Source organism: Pygocentrus nattereri, chromosome 21, assembly GCF_015220715.1.
Source record: "Pygocentrus nattereri isolate fPygNat1 chromosome 21, fPygNat1.pri, whole genome shotgun sequence".
NCBI classification, from domain to species: Eukaryota; Metazoa; Chordata; class Actinopteri; order Characiformes; family Serrasalmidae; genus Pygocentrus; species Pygocentrus nattereri.
The window spans coordinates 32,203,008-32,222,300 of record NC_051231.1 but is presented as its reverse complement, the minus strand read 5'-3'; the positions used below and the strand labels follow the sequence as shown (position 1 = coordinate 32,222,300).

Genomic DNA, 19,293 nt, shown 5'->3' with positions numbered 1-19,293 from the left:
AAGTATTCCTGAGCCCTGTGGTGATATCCATAAAAGAAGTGTGCCGCTTTATAATGCAGTGCCATCTGAGGGACTCACAGGCTTTCAGATGTGGTTTTTGGCCTTTTTATTTTACGCACAGAGATTCCTCGGGATTCCCTGAAGCTTTTGATGCAATTGCACGGTCCTAATTCTTTTACCGTTTAGACCCAAGTTTAATCAGTATAATAATATAATTAAAACAATGAGCGAAGGCAACATTCAACAATGCTAGCCTCTGTCCTCATGAAACGTTTGTCAGATTCATCCCAGCAACATCCTAGAACCTGGTTATGCGTCACAATCATGGACCCATTTCATGGAACATGATGTTGTTTTGGAGATGAATTATACAGATATACAGTAACGGTAATGTACACCCCCTTAATGTTGATTGTCTTTAGCTGTCAGTATGATGGGACGAATTTATCATGTAAAATGGTCATCCTGCGGCCAGCGGGAGCAAATCCCGAGACCTCATCGCTCACAGGCGCTAAGCTCCATCCCAGTAGCCAGTTGAGTGTCCTGAAGCTCCAGCATCCTACAAAGTATTTGATCTCATCAGATTAAAAATGAAAGGTGTTCATTGCTGGAATTAATCGAATGGCATAAGTTTTAATTCACCTACCTTCAAACTCCGCATTGGAGCTTCGGTGCATGAGTTACTACTGGTCAATACAACGCACACATAACACAGCAATAGTTTAGACAAATCTAATGAAATGGAAAAGAAGAGAAAGATGTAAGACGCAGGAACTTCGAGACGCATTTGTGTGTATATTGACTTCAGCTGGTTTCCAGGTAGGGCTGTTTCTGATTGCAGATGCACTGTTCCCACTTCAGCAGGGATTCTGGGTTCTGCGCAAATGCAGCCTCTCTCTGCCCCTCACATCTTTAAGAAAGGTATAAAACATATATGCTCATATTTTTGGTGTCACAAGCCTTTGAACTGTAAATGACCTAAATATTGAATATATTTTTGGATATTATAGTTGCTCATTGAACTGATGCTGCATGAACCAATGTGTTCTAACCCCAGTGCTGAGATGGACTTTCTGTGTGCAATGTGTCAATTTATTTACCTTTTAATAATCCTGACCTGAGACTTAACCACTGTGCCACCGCCCACCCACTCTAGCTCTGCGTCCCGCCTCAGCTGCCCCAGTCAAAATGTCACGGACAGCGACAATGTCTGTTCCTGCCTGCAGTCCAGAGCATTGCCTGGACTCTCTATACGAAAGATCACTTGTGTCCAGTGATAGTAATTTATTGCTAATTGAGTGCCAAAAGTCACTGACCTCACAGGAATATGAGCACACCTGATTTGCACCATCACATGAGCAGTCACACGGTGGACACGGCGATGATGACCGTGGCTGTTCAGAGACGGGCTCTGAGATCCGCTCCTCTTTGTTTTTGTCTTCGCTGCTCATGATGACGAGGGGACTGAAGGAGGCTGGTGAAGTTTTTGAGAGCTTCCAGGTTGGCAGGTTGCATGAAGTTGTTGAAACAAGAGGGAAAAAAGATAAAAGATAAAATATATATAAACATCTTCTTTCTGAGAAGGACAGACTTGCTGTTTCTCACTCATCACTCAGAAACTGTGGAAGCAGGAAATCGAAAGTGAAGCCAAATTAGCGCCCAAGAGCTCACGAGGCTCTTTTAACGTTTCAGGACTGTTATTTAATGTTATGCTGCCTTTAGAATGAAGTCCAAGTGCCTGACTTACAAGCTGCACATGAGCCACATCAAGGCCTAAGTTTTTACTGGGAAATTTGGAGGTTTTGATACAGACAGATAGACAGACAGACAGACAGACAGATGACAGATAGATAGGCAGGCAGGCAGACAGACAGACAGATAGATGGATAGACAGACAGATAAACAGACATACAGAGAGACAGACAGATAGATAGATAGGCATACAGACAGACAGGCAGACAGAGATTGATTGATTGATTGATTGATTGATTGATTGATTGATTGATTCATTGATTGATTGATTGATTGACCCCAAAGCTAACAGGAGAAACATCCCCAAACACGCTTCAATCTCCTGTCCCAACAAACGAGAGCAGAGCAGTTTACTTACAGGGGGATCTGCTGCTGTAGAATCAGGCTGAGTGTGAATCCAGGAGAAACGGGGAAAGTTCTGAAGCGCTGCAGATCTACAGTCACTACACACGAGGTACTCAAACAGCCATAGACCGACCGACTGAAACGGATCGAGCTGCTGTAGCGAGTTCTTGTCTGAGGGGCGGTGTCTGCGTGTGGTGAGGTGACATGTTGAGGGAGGTCTTTCCTGGCAGCAGGACTTCCTCTCCCACTTCGCGAGAAGTGTTTAACTCCACAGTTTGGCTCTCTCAGCTCCGGATATGGTGATGGAGAGTCTGAGTCGTCAGTTGAATTTTATTCCATGGAGGGCAGGAAGGTGGTGCGTAACGTTTTTAGAAGGCCTTAAAGACTCTGGCTGAGTCCCAAATGGCTCCTTACTCCCTACATATTGCACTATGTATACAATAAAATTTGGACTTCTACATTAAAACATCCTGTAGGGAGCTGTGCACATGTGATGGGACATCAAATGGCTCTTTGTTAGACATATTGTGGTGGCTGCCACTTGCCCCCCTCGCAGAAAGGGCTCTAGAGGAATGTCATGTAAAACTACCCTGGGGCACTTTTCAAATGAAATTTGACAGGTCCAGTGGACCAATCAGGGCTTGCCATGTCATCAAGCCATGCCCCCAAATGTACCATATGTATAAATCACCTTTCCTGGAAACCCAGCTCTGTTGTCATTCATGCATTTCCCTGGAACCCACAAACCAGCTGGATTTCCAGGAAAAGGGGTTGAGAGGTGTGCCGGTGGTGCATCCTGGGCTGGGATGCGTGATTTAGACTGGTCGAAGGGGCAGGGCTTCCAGCAAATGCATGCTTCTGATTGGTTGAAAGGGATCATGACAGACACATCACTGCTCATTTGTGTAAAGCTGTGCAGATCTGAACTTCATCATGTTGCTCAGATCTCTGGGGTCATACTGCCAACAGTTGCTCTGCTGCTCGACGCTGAGTGTCTCTGGCCGTCCTTCAAAACGAACGACCTCCAGCTGCGCTGATGCGTCTCAGACGCTGGCCGTGCACAGTCAGAGCGAGGCCCTCAGTTTGGGCCTTAAACTCAGTCAAAACAAGGAAAACACCTCATGATAACGCTGATTACTGGTAGCATCCCTATGGGCTTCTAGTAGTGTGTTAGCGATTAGCTAACAGTGATTTTTATCTGTTCTAGACTAAACACACACACACACACACACACACACACACACACACACACAAACAAAGACACACACTCTGAGGCTTGTAAAAGACGTTCCATGTTTATTTGAAGCTTGTAAGTTCCAGTGAACTTGTTTCCATGCCTAACAACTAAGGGAAACCTGCTTAGACTACAACTCGTATTTACAGCCAGTGGAGTATCTAGAACAGAAGGCCTATCTAGACCTTTCAGAAGTGATGTTTACTGCTGCAAATGAAAACTGACTGGTTGGTTCCACTGTCGGCTCCTCGTTATGTGAGCAGTTGTGCTGCTTTCAGGTCTAATTCAGTGGAATTTTCTCCAGAGAGGAACTCGTTCATCACACGTTCTCTTTCACGTGGTTTCTTTAATAGATAGACCAACATGCAGAACGTGAAGTGGTTCTAGTTTAATAGCTAGCCGTCTATCAGTGTTGACCTGTATTACAAACGAATCCACGAAACATCCTGACTGGACAGTTTTCAAGATTTGAACCCTTTTGTTTCCAACCAAGACTTGCAGAGTTTAAGTCCAGGAAGCTCCAGGATTATATGAAAGAAACAAAAGCTACAAATGACAGAAATCATTCGGCCTCACTGACCGTTAGTTCTACACACACGAACAGCAGACGGGGACATTTTACACATTCTTAGCTTTAAGGACCACAAAGCAGTGTTTCTCGTTTATTATCGTGCTCAAATACTTTGAAATCATCTTAATTAGTAAAGTTCAACCATATGGAAGTCTGGAGAGGCCATGAGGTAGCTATAATGTTCTGGATTGGTATCTTGAGATAATGAGTTAACTATCTCGTGTTCTCAAGATAACAAAGTTGTTTTCTTGAGATTATGACTTCATTACCTTATGATCTCAAGATAACTGAGTTGTTGTATTGAGATAATGAGTTAATCATTTTGTTATCTGAAGATAAGTATTATTGTCTTGAGATAAATTATCTTGTGAGCTCAAGGTAATGTTTTGAAATAAGTTAACTATCTTGTTATCTGGAAATAAGGAGTTAACTATCTTGTAATCTCAAGATAAAGACTTATTTGGCGATAAGTTAACTATCTTGTAATCTCAAGACTTATCTGGCGATAAGTTAATTATCTTGTGGTCGCAAGATAACAAAGTTGTTGTTTTGACCATTTTGTTATACGAAGATGGAGTTTTCTTGAGGTAAATGAACAAGATAACAAGGTAATTATCTTGTGATCTCAAATAAAGGTCTTTTCTGGAGATAATGACTTAATTTTCTTGTGATCTCAAGTCGACAAAGTTGTTATCTTGAGATAACGTGCTAACTATCTTGTGATCTCAAGATAACAATGCCGAAAGACTTAGAAGGCCTTTCCAGACTTCTCTGAGGAGCAGAATGCAGATTAGACTTGCGCTCATCTGAGTGCAGGTTCAGTGGTGGTGAAACAGGCTGTCCACTCATGTGAAACTACTGAGAACTCCACTAACTTTTATTTGGTTTATGATTCTTACCACTTTCATCTACCCAGGGGGCGCTGTTAATCCCTTGGAACTTGACAGTGCGTTCTGTCACTATGATCGACCTGTTTTTGGGAACAGGGTAGTTAGTGCACACGTCGTGATTGGAGTTACTGTCCAATTTATACTGAACTGAAATAAGCAAACGGCCACATCCTTTGATGCTGCCTTCATCTCCAGGTGGCAATTTCACTGAACAGTTTCGCTCCTCTTCCAGAACTTCTATGACGTGATTTTTACTGGGCTTTTTGCTGATCTCTTCAGTTGCAGAAGCATCATCCTCTGATGTGGGATCCAGCTGAACGATCTTTTTCTTCAGCTTCCCTACAGGAAATAAAACCTCTATTTCATAAGGTGATGCATTGTACACCTGGGTGGAGGAGGACGCTCCCATTGTCTCTCGCGTCACCCAATCAGGACCTGTAGAGAAAGAAGATTCTGCTGAGAACAGTTTCAGAGGTGGGAAGTACCAGATTCCATTTAGTCCCGTTACAGTACTGGAGGACATTTTTCCCTGTAACTTTTACTTTTACGTGGCTTCATTTGTCAGCAGGTACTGTTTCCTGGCTACTTTCACTGCTAAAAGCTTTACAGAGTAAAAAGAAACTGCATTTCAGCTCATTAACCAGTTTACATCCTAAATCCAGCTCTGAAAGCCAATCAAAACAGAGCCACTCCCTAAAAACACTTCGGCCCTGAGGAGCTCAGAGATGAGTTTAGCCGAGGAAGAAAGACGGGATCGTTAGCAGCACAAACGAGGAACACACCTCATCCAAACGGTCATTTCCATTTGTTTTCACATGAACTAAAGAAATCAGGGTCATTACCAGCTGCAGAACCCGCCTCCCAAAACCTGCTGAGATCTCAGATCTTCGCTCTTCACAGCTCTGCCTCCTCTCTGAGGCAGCAGCCGTTAGCTGACTGGCTAACTGATCCCAGCTAAACAGGTACTGCGTCTGGTTTTACTACTTTCTTCTTACGTTCTCGATTTAGAACAACATGGCAGCTGTTTACTGAACTTAAAAGCTGGTGTGTGTGTTTTACTGAGCGTCTGTCGGCTGCTACTTTAGTTAATGTCGCTGTCCACTCATACGGCCTGCATGTTCTTCAGACTCTCTGGTGGAATTCAATTCCCAGAACCCTCACGGAGAACACATGACTGGAACGTCACATCGATCCACCTATCGATGTTCTGGTTCTCCAGATTACTCACCTGGTCTCTGTACCATTATCACTGCTTTCGGAACAAAACCTCGTATCTTCAAAATAGTGACTTTACAGGAGAAGGAGAAACATTCTGTCCTTTTAATGCAAGTCAATGGAACCAGACGTCTTTCCAAGGCATTTTGGCCCATTTCTTTTACTCCATTCATCATGAAATTTACACACAATGTAAAGAGCAACAGTTTTTTTTAAATTATGTCAGAACCTGAAAAACGACAAAAATGGAGTTTGGGGTTTTTTCCAACAGCAGGAATTCTATCCTGGTGCTGCTTCTTTTTAGAGCTGCTAAGTGTTATTTCCCATGTGCTGGTATTCCTTTCCGGTTCTGCCCCGTATTCTCTGTTTTCTGGCTGCTCCCTGTTGGATTTGGTTGCTTGACCCTGTTTGTTATGTTTGTTTATGTTTGTATTGTTGCTGAATTTGACCTGTCCCTGTTTTTTTGGTGACGACCTTTGATAACGAACAGACTATTTAAGCTCCTTTCTCTCTTTTTATCCACAAGCGTTTGACTGATTCTGTCCTGTTACACATAAAAAGTATAACTTAGTCAGTTTTGGAGGTAAACGACCGTGTGAGGCTGTGACGCTGGACAATGACTTTCTAGCCTAAACGGGAATCTGACCAGACGGTGGGCGGTGAAGTACGAGTGTAGATATACTCCTGTTATGAGATCATATCTGGCCCTGTGAGAATAACTCACCTACCTTTACACCTGTGATGATTGTTGTTGTTGTCGCACAGTAACTTGGACAGCAGGGTCTCGTACGGTCAGCCAGGCGGCTAATGAACCAGAGAAGAAGAGAAAGACTCACAGTCAGTAAGAGACTTTACAGATGAATGGATTTTGGCTCTGATGTGTGATTTCACAGATTTTATTTAATGATTAGAAACAAGGAAAATGGACAAAGCTCTGGGGTGGCTGATTGATCCTGACAGTAATCCTGACAGTAAAAACTGAAACACAGTCAGTTCATAGCAACTAATCTTTTAAATTTGCTTATAAAACAAAGAAGCACATGGAAGACTGGGAGGTAAACCCAAGCACATGGAAGACTGGGAGGGGCCAATCGTGACATCAGGTAAAAAGTGTAGGTACACAGCCAAAAGGCGCTGTGTGCTGTGAACACCTGCATTACACATTACAGTGTCCCTGTTTTAATCAGATTCATGGTCCAGTTACATTCATGCCGTTAGAGATTTGACTCCGAATCTGAAATTTGATTCTGGACTGAGATCAAAAATCTGAAATTCAGTTTCTAAAGAGTTCCGTTTTTCTATTTAGTCACATTTTCAGCATCACTTTCAAACTAACACCTGAGTGTGTTGAAGCCAAAAGCAGTCAATCACAGAATCTCTTCCCCTCTCCCACCTCCTAACATGTACCTACACTGTCTGGTCACTTTATCGGTGACCGCTCGCTGGAACAAACTGAATTCTGAGCTGAGACTAAACTTTTAGGTTTGTAAGCCAGCAGCGTGAATCTGACGATCTGCAGTTAAACGCCTGAAATTCAGTTTCTAAAAAGCGTGGACGTTTTTATGAAGTCACTTTCGAAATAACATCTGAGTGTCCTGCAGACAAAAGCAGTCGAACAGCGAATCTCTTCAGCTCCAGGTAATAACACCAGTGTTTTAACAGGCCTGGAGTGGCCGGTCCAGTGGTGTCTTCTAAACACCAAACGTGAGTGTGAAATGTAGCATGAATGTATTTGGTAGATGTTTGTAGAGGCCTGTGAACTCCAACGATGCCGACATGCCCAGTAGACTCACAGCACTACTGTTACAGTCTCACTGCTCAGAGTGGAACACCCCCCACGTTATACACTATATTTCCAAAAGTATTCACTCACCCATCCCAGTATTTCCTCACTACTAAATATTCCACAGTCAGCTTTCAGTGGGATTAGAACAAAGTAAGCGATTGGGAATGACAGCAACTCAGCCACGAAGTGGCTGACTTGACTCTAGAGACTTGACTCCAATGGACTCTAGAGCAGTGGAGACGTTCTCTAGAGTGACCAATCAAGCGTCTCCGTCTGGAAATCCGATGGACGAGTCTGGGTTTGGCAGTTCCCTGGAGAACAGCACTTGTCTGACTGCATTGTGCCAAGAGTAAAGTTTGGTGGAGGCAAATTTAAATGAAATTTACTCGTCATGAACATTTGGTCACACTTCATTTGGGTGGTCCCCTAAAGATGATCTGCAGATACTTCAATCACTAACAAACTTTCTGGTGACTCTCAGTTGAGTCTCAACAACATTTAGGTTAGGGTTTAGGAGTTAGGAGTAGGTTTAGGTTTAGTGCTAGATTTAATATAATCTTTCAGACTCAACTTCAAGTTCAGTTTCATTTCTTTGATATTTAGTTGAATGTTAGTTAAAGACAGACTGACTGACCACAAAGCATTGACAGTGGACCATCCAAATAAAGTGTTACGGAACTTTGTTGATTTTTCAGTTTTTGCTGTCATGAATCAGTAAACCACAACTTTACCAGACTTAAATAAGCTTGTACAAACAAGTTATTAAAAAATCATTAACCCAAAATTTCAGTAGGCGCCCAGTCACATAACTGAGAGGCACATGAACTAACTCATGTAGCGTTAATCCACTGTGAATGACTTTATTTAGTCGTGCAGAATTATTTTGAAAACTAGGCTTTAAGCAAAAGTTACTCCAGTGTTTGTTTCTCACAAGCGTCCATCAAAGCAGAGTCTTATATAGATGTTGTCAGGTGTACAGAGCAGAGCATGACTTACCTTTGTGCTGTTCAAAAAGGAGCTGCCTACTTTCAGCTGAATGTAGTTAAATACACTTGGACTCCTCCCTCTGCAGAATACAGGGCCTCAGGGAATCATTTCTCTGCTGTAACGTAAACTTGCCTCAGCCTGTTATCAGAGATTTCTTTTACTTCTGTGCGCTCTTTGGTTTCCTTTCACAGAAATACGTGGAAATGTTTTCTCTATTCCTGTAAACAGTCAGAGTGAGAGCAGGGTTCAAGAACGAATCAGGACAATGACGCCTGAGGCCTCCAGCAGTTTGGGCCAGTGAAGCTTAACATAATTTATCTGAAATCCATGCTGTAGTTGGGCATCTTCATTCTGTAGCTACTCATTGTTTCAGTCTATATTTTATAGATTTTGAAGCTGCAGTTTGGGCCAGTGAGGCCTAACAAGGCCTCCTGCAGTTTGGACCAGTGAGGCCTAACAAGGCCTCCTGCAGTTTGGGCCAGTGAGGCCTAACAAGGCCTCCTGCAGTTTGGGCCAGTGAGGCCTAACAAGGCCTCCTGCAGTTTGGACCAGTGAGGCCTAACAAGGCCTCCTGCAGTTTGGACCAGTGAGGCCTAACAAGGCCTCCTGCAGTTTGGACCAGTGAGGCCTAACAAGGCCTCCTGCAGTTTGGACCAGTGAGGCCTAACAAGGCCTCCTGTAGTTTGGGCCAGTGAAGCCTAACAAGGCCTCCTGCAGTTTGGGCCAGTGAAGCCTAACAAGGCCTCCTGTAGTTTGGGCCAATCAGGCCTAACAAGGCCTCCTGCAGTTTGGGCCAGTGAAGCCTAACAAGGCCTCCTGCAGTTTGGGCCAGTGAAGCCTAACAAGGCCTCCTGTAGTTTGGGCCAATCAGGCCTAACAAGGCCTCCTGTAGTCCTCATTTACAATGAGAGGATAAACAGTGAAAGGATGTCAGAGTTTATCAAAAAGCCTTAATTTGCTATAAATGATGAGCCGTGACCTTTAGTCATGAAATAATTCATGCCTACTAATAACATTTCTGACGTAGTGTCACGCTTTCAGGTTCTCATTTGGACTCTTATTCCATTGCAGACTCCACTTCCCAGAATCCGTCAGTTTGTCATATGAATCACAAGCCAATCAGCAGAGCTCAGTCACCTGAGTATTGATTAGCATCACCTGTATTTCTGTGTATATAAGCCTGTCTGTTTGCGTCGTGTCTTTGTGAAGTCTTGCCTGTGCGCATACTGAGCTTTTCGTTTGTTTACGATGGTGTTTTAAAGCCAATGTTAACAAAAATAAAAACAATAGACTTGTACTATTTAAACAAAAGAAGTTTTGATATATTGAGAAAAAAGTTGGAATTTTTTTTGTAATTGTAATATTTGGAGGATAAAGTAGGCTAGCTGTAGGGGGGCAGCCATAATGTGTTGGGGTCTTGGTTGCTGTACTGGCGCTGGAGCTCACTCCTGTCTGGGATCGTGTTGATTTTCATTCTCACTGTCTGTGAAACTTCATGCTCTCTTTGAATGGGGGGGGGTGTAGCCCCCAATAGCCCCCAATAGCCCCCAATAGCCGTGTAGACGATCATGCCTGCAATGATCATGCCTCCTTCAACAACACAGACAGACAGTTTCCTCCGAGTCCGTCCGGCTCTTTATTCCAGACATTTTTCTGCTCAGCCATTTCAGCCCGTTCTTATATTAATTCCAGGCTGGTGCTGATGAGCAGGAGAGATGGGTAGACTGAGTGTTTCTTTATGAGTGAATCCATATGAAAGTGTAGCTCCACCAACTTAACGCCCCTCATTTACCATGAGGAGGCGCTGCCTCTGGCCACAATATTGTGACCTTTTCTAGTATTAATGCCGCTTTAATGTTTTAATTCTACAACTTTTGTTCTCAAAATATAAGACGTTTTTCTCAAAGTCTGCTATTTTTATTTTCTTTTTGTTTTGTTTCTCATTGCTGAATCTTTGCTAAGTCTACCTGTGTATTTGCTCTTTAGTTGGGACCCAAAAAAAAGACCTACATTATTTCAAAATTAATATATTATTAATGTAGAATTTGATTATTATCGACTGAAGTTGGAATCCAGTTTAAATGGAAGCACTGGGAGTATATTTGGACATGTGTATGGATGTCTGTGCCAGGTTTAACACTCGTACATCAGAAAATGGATAAAATGGATAATGTTTAATAATTTGAGCCTATGAAGGCTCCTCTGTGGAATAACTAGTTCGTGTAAAATGTATACATTCCTGCGAAGCAACTGATGTCTCGGTAGATGCGTATGTACATGCAGTGGCTATTACCGTGGAAGTAAAACACCTTTTTCACCATGAGGAAGTGAATTCTTTAATAACAACATCCTCTATCATCCTACCTTCTCGTGTGGAAACTTGTCCATCAGTCTTATTCAAATCACATACCAAAGACTTGGTTGTACTTGCATACACATGTAGTTCAGCCATTAGGGGTTTCCAGGCAAGTCGTTAGAGGTTTATGGATGGGGACTAAGCCTGTAGTAGGGGCATCTGGGCCACTAGGAGAATTGTTTTTGTTTTTTTGTTTTTTTGCTTAATGGCCCCAAAATATCTGTTCATCATGAACTTTTAGAGCAGCAACAGCCAAAAGATGTATGTATAAAAATGGTTGTTAGGTCAAATTGGCACACAGAAGACTCTCTTTGTAGAAATAATTTAGTGCCAAGCTGTAGAACATTATATCCATCCGACCCTGGATTTGCCCGAAATAAAACTCGCTTATCTCCGCATATGCATCCGCCTCATTGCTCCACGTTACACTTCCACTCAAGCTTTGGGTTCACTACACGACTATTAAAGTCTGATCAGATTATAAAAACACTGGGCATCTCACACTATCCGACTGTTTATCGCAGGTATTTTTTCTGTTCTCTGAAATATTGGGAATCACACACTACTCAACTTTTAAGCTGTTGCTGAATTGCACAGAATTCACTAAACCCATGCGAACTCTCACGTTCTCCGGTTACTAGGAGATTCAAATAAACAAAAGTGTAGCATTTTTCTCTGCCGATTGCACTGACACAAAGAAGCAGCAGGTATTCAGGTTTAAGTGGATCAGGGATTTAAAATGTGATCAGTTTGGTATTTTTAGTTTTAAATGTGGACAAACTTGATTGTTCCTTAAACTCAGCTCATTACAAAACTTCGCTCCACATGTGAGAGACACTTCACCATGTCTCATTGCTTACTTGCTGTTTTCATTGGCTCTTGTAGGAGTCTGTTCAGATTGAGCTGTTGATCAGTTTACACTAGAAGACGCTCAGAGTTGAGTTGAAAAAATTCAAAAGTTTGATAAACTCAGACTCGACTGGTCTGGGCCCCTCAAACACGACTCAACTCTCTCCAACTGCCAACTCAGACTGACCCAAAAATCTGCAGACTAGAGCTGACCAGCACAGGCAAACTGAGAATCAGGGATAAAATCGGGGGAAAAGTCGTGTAGTGCAACCCCGACTTTATAGCCCTTGTGTGGTGTGTTTGTTATTCAGTGTTCTGCTGGACCCACCACATTATAGTGTTTAAAATCAATACAGCCACAAAAATGTATGTAAAAATACCATTTTGTTTAAAATAGCATGAGTGTCTAGTGTAGGGTTCCTTTAGCAGCTATAGCCAGTCAGCAGCCTGTCCATGTTGTCCACACACACACACACACACACACACACACACACACACACACACACACACACACACACACACACACACACACACACAATAACACCAGGCTATATAGGAGGAGAACAGAGTGAAGAGACACAGCACCTCCACACTTCTGTCCCACACAGGAATCTGAGGTTGAAATATTAATAAATCACGTTATTTCTTCTTTTGGTGAACACTGAAAATGAGTCTCACAGACCTGAACGCAATTCCAAATCAGTAGCTCTGACTAGCTGTGATAAATCTGATTATTTCCCACTCCAGCGTGGAACAAGGCAGGGTTGCTGCATCGTCCCGCTTTTGTTTAACCTGGCACTGAAACCACTTGCTGTAAGTATTAATGATATTATGACTTCATGATATTAAGAGCAGCATGGTTGGAAATACTGAGTGCAAACTATGATTGTATGCAGATGATCTGCTTTTGTATATATCAGACTTTTTCTTCTGCACACAGCTTTTCTGCTTTTGCACCTAATGAAACATTTTGGTACCTTTTCTGGTTACTCTGGTTACTCTTTTAACAGGGGTTAATTATCTCCCTTACAGAAAACCTAATCCAGAATTTATTAAAACACTACCTAGCTCATAACTGCTTCACATATCTTTGGCTGACTACGCCTAAAACCAATACTGAGCACTGGAGAAACCTACCACTATAACAAATTGACTGTGTCAGTACTATAAAATGTTTTCTTTCCCAAACTCCTTTGGTTTTTTAGAATTTTCCCATCTTTCTACCTTTCTAAGTCTCACTTGCAGAAACTCAGCACATGGAGGTCTAGCATTACCAGTGTTTCAGAGCCATTGGTGGGCTGCCAATGCCAGAGCCATGAGGCAATGGCTGGATTGTTTTCCTGGTAGGGAAGCCAGAACCACTGTTGCTCTTCCAAGTGGAGATCTTTGGAGGCACAAGAGGTGCAGAATGGCTCCCTCAGTGCTATTTTGTTTTCTAGAGCATAAGTTGTGGAAAAGTTCTGTAAACTCCCAGATGTGTCTTTGTATCGCCTCATCTGCCACAATCACAACTTTGTTCCAGCTGTGATCAATATGGCCTTTTCTGCATGGTGGTAAAAGAGTTTAGGATCATTTTAAATCCTCGACATACACCATCATGTTGCTTTATTTGCACAGTTGAATCCTCCAGCTCATTTTTCCCAAAATCTTCAACTTAGAGATTTTGTTAGAAATAGTATATCCAATGTTTAGAGTCCTTCATTTTACAAACTCACATAGAAACCACCAGAATTTAAACACTGAGTTTGTTAGTGTTGCTGATGACGACATGCCAAAAGTGATGGGACAGGACCTGGAATTGTGTAGGACCTCTCCAGCCCGACGAAGTGCAGCAACTCAGCATGGCATCAATTCCACAAATGGACAGAAGACGTCTGGAGGGATGCTGAGTCAGGCCGTCTGGATAGCCACTCACAGCACTGTAGTGTTTGTAGGTGCAGGATCTCTCTGACGTGAATGGACCACTCCACCACATCCCATGAATCCTTGATTGGGGCGATCGTGCAGACCACATCATTCATCACTTGGGGGAACTTGGGCCCGATAGCATGGTGCATTATGTCGTCAGTCGTAGCTATTTATATGAAGTGTTCTGCATCCACAGAAATGAAAACATTACATTAAGCTTTTACAGTTTTAGAAGTAGGACCCATCAAAAAGGTTAGTTCTTTGGCACAACCCAAACTTTACAGGGAGACCAACAAAGAGGGAGTTACAGTAATCAACATGGGACATAATGAAGGCATGAACCAAAGTTTTTACATCATTACCAGTCAGGAACGAGTGAAGATGAGCAATGTTACATAACTGAAAGAGTGCAGTCTTAGTGAGGAACTTGATATGCAGATCAAAATTAAGTGATGGGTCGAGTAAAACACCAAGATTTCTAACAACAGGTGCAGTCTTTACAAGCAGCCCATCAATGCTAATTGATAAAGTGGATGATTTTGATAGTAAAGTATATTAGAGATGTCCTATTGTCAAAACAAATCAGTAGTGCTTACCAATCAAAATTACAGCAATAAAAGAAGCCATGTGCATCTTTTCTACAGCGATAGGAAACACAGTAGGTCACAGAAAGCTCTGACCAGGCAAATTCTTGGAAGCTTGGTTCAGTTCCTTGCTCTCCAAGGTTATAATTTTCAGTTTGAAAACCTTATTTTGAATTATTTGTGAATAATATTTCGGCCCTCAGTTATTGTGTTCTTCACTGATCTGGCCCTCTTTGGAAGTCTGCACGCCCCTGTGTTACGGGAATTGAGAAAGCCTTTCTCCATAAACGCTTTGATAGCAGGTTGAGGCAAGTAAGCATTACAGTAGAGAAATGATTCCCTGAGGCCGTGTATTCTGAAAGAGGGAGGAGTCCAAGTGACTATATTTATCTACATTCAGCTGAAGGTAGGCAAATTCGTTTTGAGCAGCACAAAGGTAAGTCATGCTCTGCTTTGACGAGAACTGCTAAATAAGACTGCTTTGATGGAAGCTTGTGAAAAAGGAGAGCTGAACACTTTAAACAAAGTGTAAAAGCTCCACAGATTTCTCAAAATATTTCTAGTATTAATCAGAATAGTTTGATGTGAAATGAGTTCAGATTCTCGCCTTTAGAAACGCGAATTCAAGCTCAAAAATCAGAAGTTTTGCCTGAGAGAAACTGGGATGTTATTTTTAAAGTGAATAAGAAAATATGACTTAATAGAAAAGTTTAGAAAGTGAAGTTCAGACGTTTAACTGCACATCATCAGATTTAAACTGCTGTCTTACCAACGTTAAAAGTCAATGTCAGTTCAGAATTCAATTTCAGACGCAGATTCAAAATTCTAACTTTCAAATTCAAATCTTTTGCATTCTGATTTTTGCATTCTGATCACTGTGGATGACTATACTGAACTGGTCAGGGTTGAAAACGCATTTTAACTGACTTTTAACTGATTTTCACTTTAGACTAAAACCCTTATGCTTTGACTGACCCTCTACTTTGACCTGATCTTCGTTTTATTAAAGTGAATGATTGAACGTTCCATTTTATCACCACCAAAACAATCATGGCTCTGGAACTTTACCAAGTGGCTCAGTAGTGACTGTTTGGTAGCGACAATTTTAGCTCATTTTAAGCTGAACTCAAAAACGCAGCCAGTAAACACAACTTTCAACAGTTTACACACTTAAAATAGTCACATTTTCCATTAAAACTCTAAAAGGTTTAAGTAACTGCAGAAACGATGTATTTCTGTGGTGACAGTTCTTAACACTGGTTTTCAGAGTTTGGGACACTTTTACTTCAGAACAATGGGTTCTAACTGTTTACCATGTGGCCATGAAGGATAGGGATACAGCCTCACTTCCTGCCCTAAAATAAGGGGTGTGGCTAAAATAAGGCTCCGCCTACAGAATAAAGCTCTGTGCTTCGGTAGTGACGTGAAAAAGTGGGACAGCATTTCTTTATTTTAAAAAATTGAACTTGTGATAAATCTAAGGTCCCAAACTTTAGACCCTGGTAGATCAAGTCCTGCCCTTTACAACAAGCCCACCCATGTCCTTCTAAAGAATGTAAGTATTATTTTCAGAAGTGAAATTTAGGGGTTAAGCTTTGGGACAGAAGCCTCACAATAGAAGGTCCACCATAAATGATGATTGCGTATATATTTAGCTTATTACTATCTCTTTGGGTTCAAATAGATCATAACATACTACTTTTAAAATATCTGCTGTTTGCTTTTGCCTGGGAGGCTCCGAGTGACTCTGAGCAAAGCAAGAGAACCTTGTTCACTCGTCTATCAGTACGACATTAAGGCCTCATACATTCTTTTGTGTAGGTGATCGAATTATCTTCAAACAACGGCGAAATCACACATCAGAGCCAAAATCCATTCATCTGTAAAGTCTCTTACTGACTGTGAGTCTTTCTCTTCTTCTCTGGTTCATTAGCCGCCTGGCTGACCGTACGAGACCCTGCTGTCCAAGTTACTGTGCATCATCAACAACAATCATCACAGGTGTAAAGGTAGGTGAGTTATTCTCACAGGGCCAGATATGATCTCATAACAGGAGTATATCTACACTCGTACTTCACCGCCCACCGTCTGGTCAGATTCCCGTTTAGGCTAGAAAGTCATTGTCCAGCGTCACAGCCTCACACGGTTGTTTACCTCCAAAACTGACTAAGTTATACTTTTTATGTGTAACAGGACAGAATCAGTCAAACGCTTGTGGATAAAAAGAGAGAAAGGAGCTTAAATAGTCTGTTCGTTATCAAAGGTCGTCACCAAAAAAACAGGGACAGGTCAAATTCAGCAACAATACAAACATAAACAAACATAACAAACAGGGTCAAGCAACCAAATCCAACAGGGAGCAGCCAGAAAACAGAGAATACGGGGCAGAACCGGAAAGGAATACCAGCACATGGGAAATAACACTTAGCAGCTCTAAAAAGAAGCAACACCAGGATAGAATTCCTGCTGTCGGAAAAAACCCCAAACTCCATTTTTGTCGTTTTTCAGGTTCTGACATAATTTCAAAAAAACTGTTGCTCTTTACATTGTGTGTAAATTTCATGATGAATGGAGTAAAAGAAATGAGCCAAAATGCCTTGGAAAGACGTCTGGTTCCATTGACTTGCATTAAAAGGACAGAATGTTTCTCCTTCTCCTGTAAAGTCACTATTTTGAATGTGAAAACAAATGGAAATGACCGTTTGGATGAGGTGTGTTCCTCGTTTGTGCTGCTAACGATCCCGTCTTTCTTCCTCGGCTAAACTCATCTCTGAGCTCCTCAGGGCCGAAGTGTTTTTAGGGAGTGGCTCTGTTTTGATTGGCTTTCAGGGCTGGATTTAGGATGTAAACTGGTTAATGAGCTGAAATGCAGTTTCTTTTTACTCTGTAAAGCTTTTAACAGTGAAAGTATCCAGGAAACAGTACCTGCTGACAAATGAAGCCACGTAAAAGTAAAAGTTACAGGGAAAAATGTCCTCCAGTACTGTAACGGGACTAAATGGAATCTGGTACTTCCCACCTCTGAAACTGTTCTCAGCAGAATCTTCTTTCTCTACAGGTCCTGATTGGGTGACGCGAGAGACAATGGGAGCTTCCCCCTCCACCTGTGTGCTTAATGACTCAGGCTGTGAAATTGAGATCTTATGCCCTGTACGGCATCTGAAGCTCCATACCATTGAGCTGGGTGCCAATGCAAAGGCAGAGGCTTCTACAAAAGAAGGGCTCAGCGGAACGGTAACTAACTGCAGCAAAATAATCCTCAGAAAAGACGAACGAATTTGTTCCCTGAGATTGCCAGATAAGGATTTCGGCAAAATTAAGGGAGGAGGACGTCTACTCATGACTGTCGTCAGGAGGCTTGGTTCTGAAAACGAAGAAATATGTGTTAACTATCCTGTTCCCAGAAACAAGGCGCTGTCTGTGCTACACAAGACTGTCAAGTTGGAAACATATAACAAAGAAACAATGAAAAAGTGGCAAAAAATCATAAAGGAAAAAGCTGGAAATTAGTTTATTACATGACTGTACAGCCTGTGCCACTATCACTGAATTGCTTCTCAGATGAGCGCAAGTTTAATTTGTATATCGGTCCTTATTCATACGGACATCCAGAGAGGCCACGAGTGGTCCATCAAAGGGCAGATAGACAGACATACACATTCACTCACACCCAGGGGCAGTTTACCATGTCCAGCTGGCCTGACTGCATGTCCTGGGACTGTGGGAGGAAACCCAGACAGACACAGGGAGAACACAGCTCCACACAGAGAGGACCCTGGTCGCCGGGGAATCGAACCCAAGCCCTTCTTACTGTGACAGCAATACCAACTGTCCCACCGTATCTCAAGATACCAGTCCAGAACATTATAACCACCTCATGGCCTCTCCAGACTTCCATATGGTTGAACTTTACTAATTAAGATGATTTCAAAGTATTTGAGCACGATAATAAACGAGAAACACTGCTTTGTGGTCCTTAAAGCTAAGAATGTGTAAAATGTCCCCGTCTGCTGTTCGTGTGTGTAGAACTAACGGTCAGTGAGGCCGAATGATTTCTGTCATTTGTAGCTTTTGTTTCTTTCATATAATCCTGGAGCTTCCTGGACTTAAACTCTGCAAGTCTTGGTTGGAAACAAAAGGGTTCAAATCTTGAAAACTGTCCAGTCAGGATGTTTCGTGGATTCGTTTGTAATACAGGTCAACACTGATAGACGGCTAGCTATTAAACTAGAACCACTTCACGTTCTGCATGTTGGTCTATCTATTAAAGAAACCACATGAAAGAGAACGTGTGATGAACGAGTTCCTCTCTGGAGAAAATTCCACTGAATTAGACCTGAAAGCAGCACAACTGCTCACATAACGAGGAGCCGACAGTGGAACCAACCAGTCAGTTTTCATTTGCAGCAGTAAACATCACTTCTGAAAGGTCTAGATAGGCCTTCTGTTCTAGATACTCCACTGGCTGTAAATACGAGTTGTAGTCTAAGCAGGTTTCCCTTAGTTGTTAGGCATGGAAACAAGTTCACTGGAACTTACAAGCTTCAAATAAACATGGAACGTCTTTTACAAGCCTCAGAGTGTGTGTCTTTGTTGGTGTGTGTGTGTGTGTGTGTGTGTGTGTGTGTGTGTGTGTGTGTGTTTAGTCTAGAACAGATAAAAATCACTGCTAGCTAATCGCTAACACACTACTAGAAGCCCATAGGGATGCTACCAGTAATCAGCGTTATCATGAGGTGTTTCTCCTTGTTTTGACTGAGTTTAAGGCCCAAACTGAGGGCCTCGCTCTGACTGTGCACGGCCAGCGTCTGAGACG

General features: G+C 42.2%; 3 long non-coding RNA genes across 3 annotated transcripts; 1 reads left to right on the top strand and 2 right to left on the bottom strand.

Annotated features, from left to right (window-relative positions):
- Positions 1–254: 254 nt before the first annotated feature.
- On the bottom strand, positions 255–2,216 carry LOC108443691. The gene is made up of 4 exons (XR_001859168.2): positions 2,111–2,216; positions 1,317–1,493; positions 647–910; positions 255–559 (listed from the first exon to the last, which is right to left on the bottom strand). It is a non-coding gene; the product is annotated as an uncharacterized LOC108443691 (long non-coding RNA).
- Positions 2,217–3,373: 1,157 nt separating this feature from the next.
- LOC119261918 lies at positions 3,374–6,817 on the bottom strand. The gene is made up of 2 exons (XR_005129277.1): positions 6,736–6,817; positions 3,374–5,227 (listed from the first exon to the last, which is right to left on the bottom strand). It is a non-coding gene; the product is annotated as an uncharacterized LOC119261918 (long non-coding RNA).
- A 9,591-nt stretch (positions 6,818–16,408) lies between these two features.
- LOC119261919 lies at positions 16,409–19,050 on the top strand. The gene is made up of 2 exons (XR_005129278.1): positions 16,409–16,486; positions 17,536–19,050. It is a non-coding gene; the product is annotated as an uncharacterized LOC119261919 (long non-coding RNA).
- The last annotated feature ends 243 nt before the right edge of the window (positions 19,051–19,293 follow it).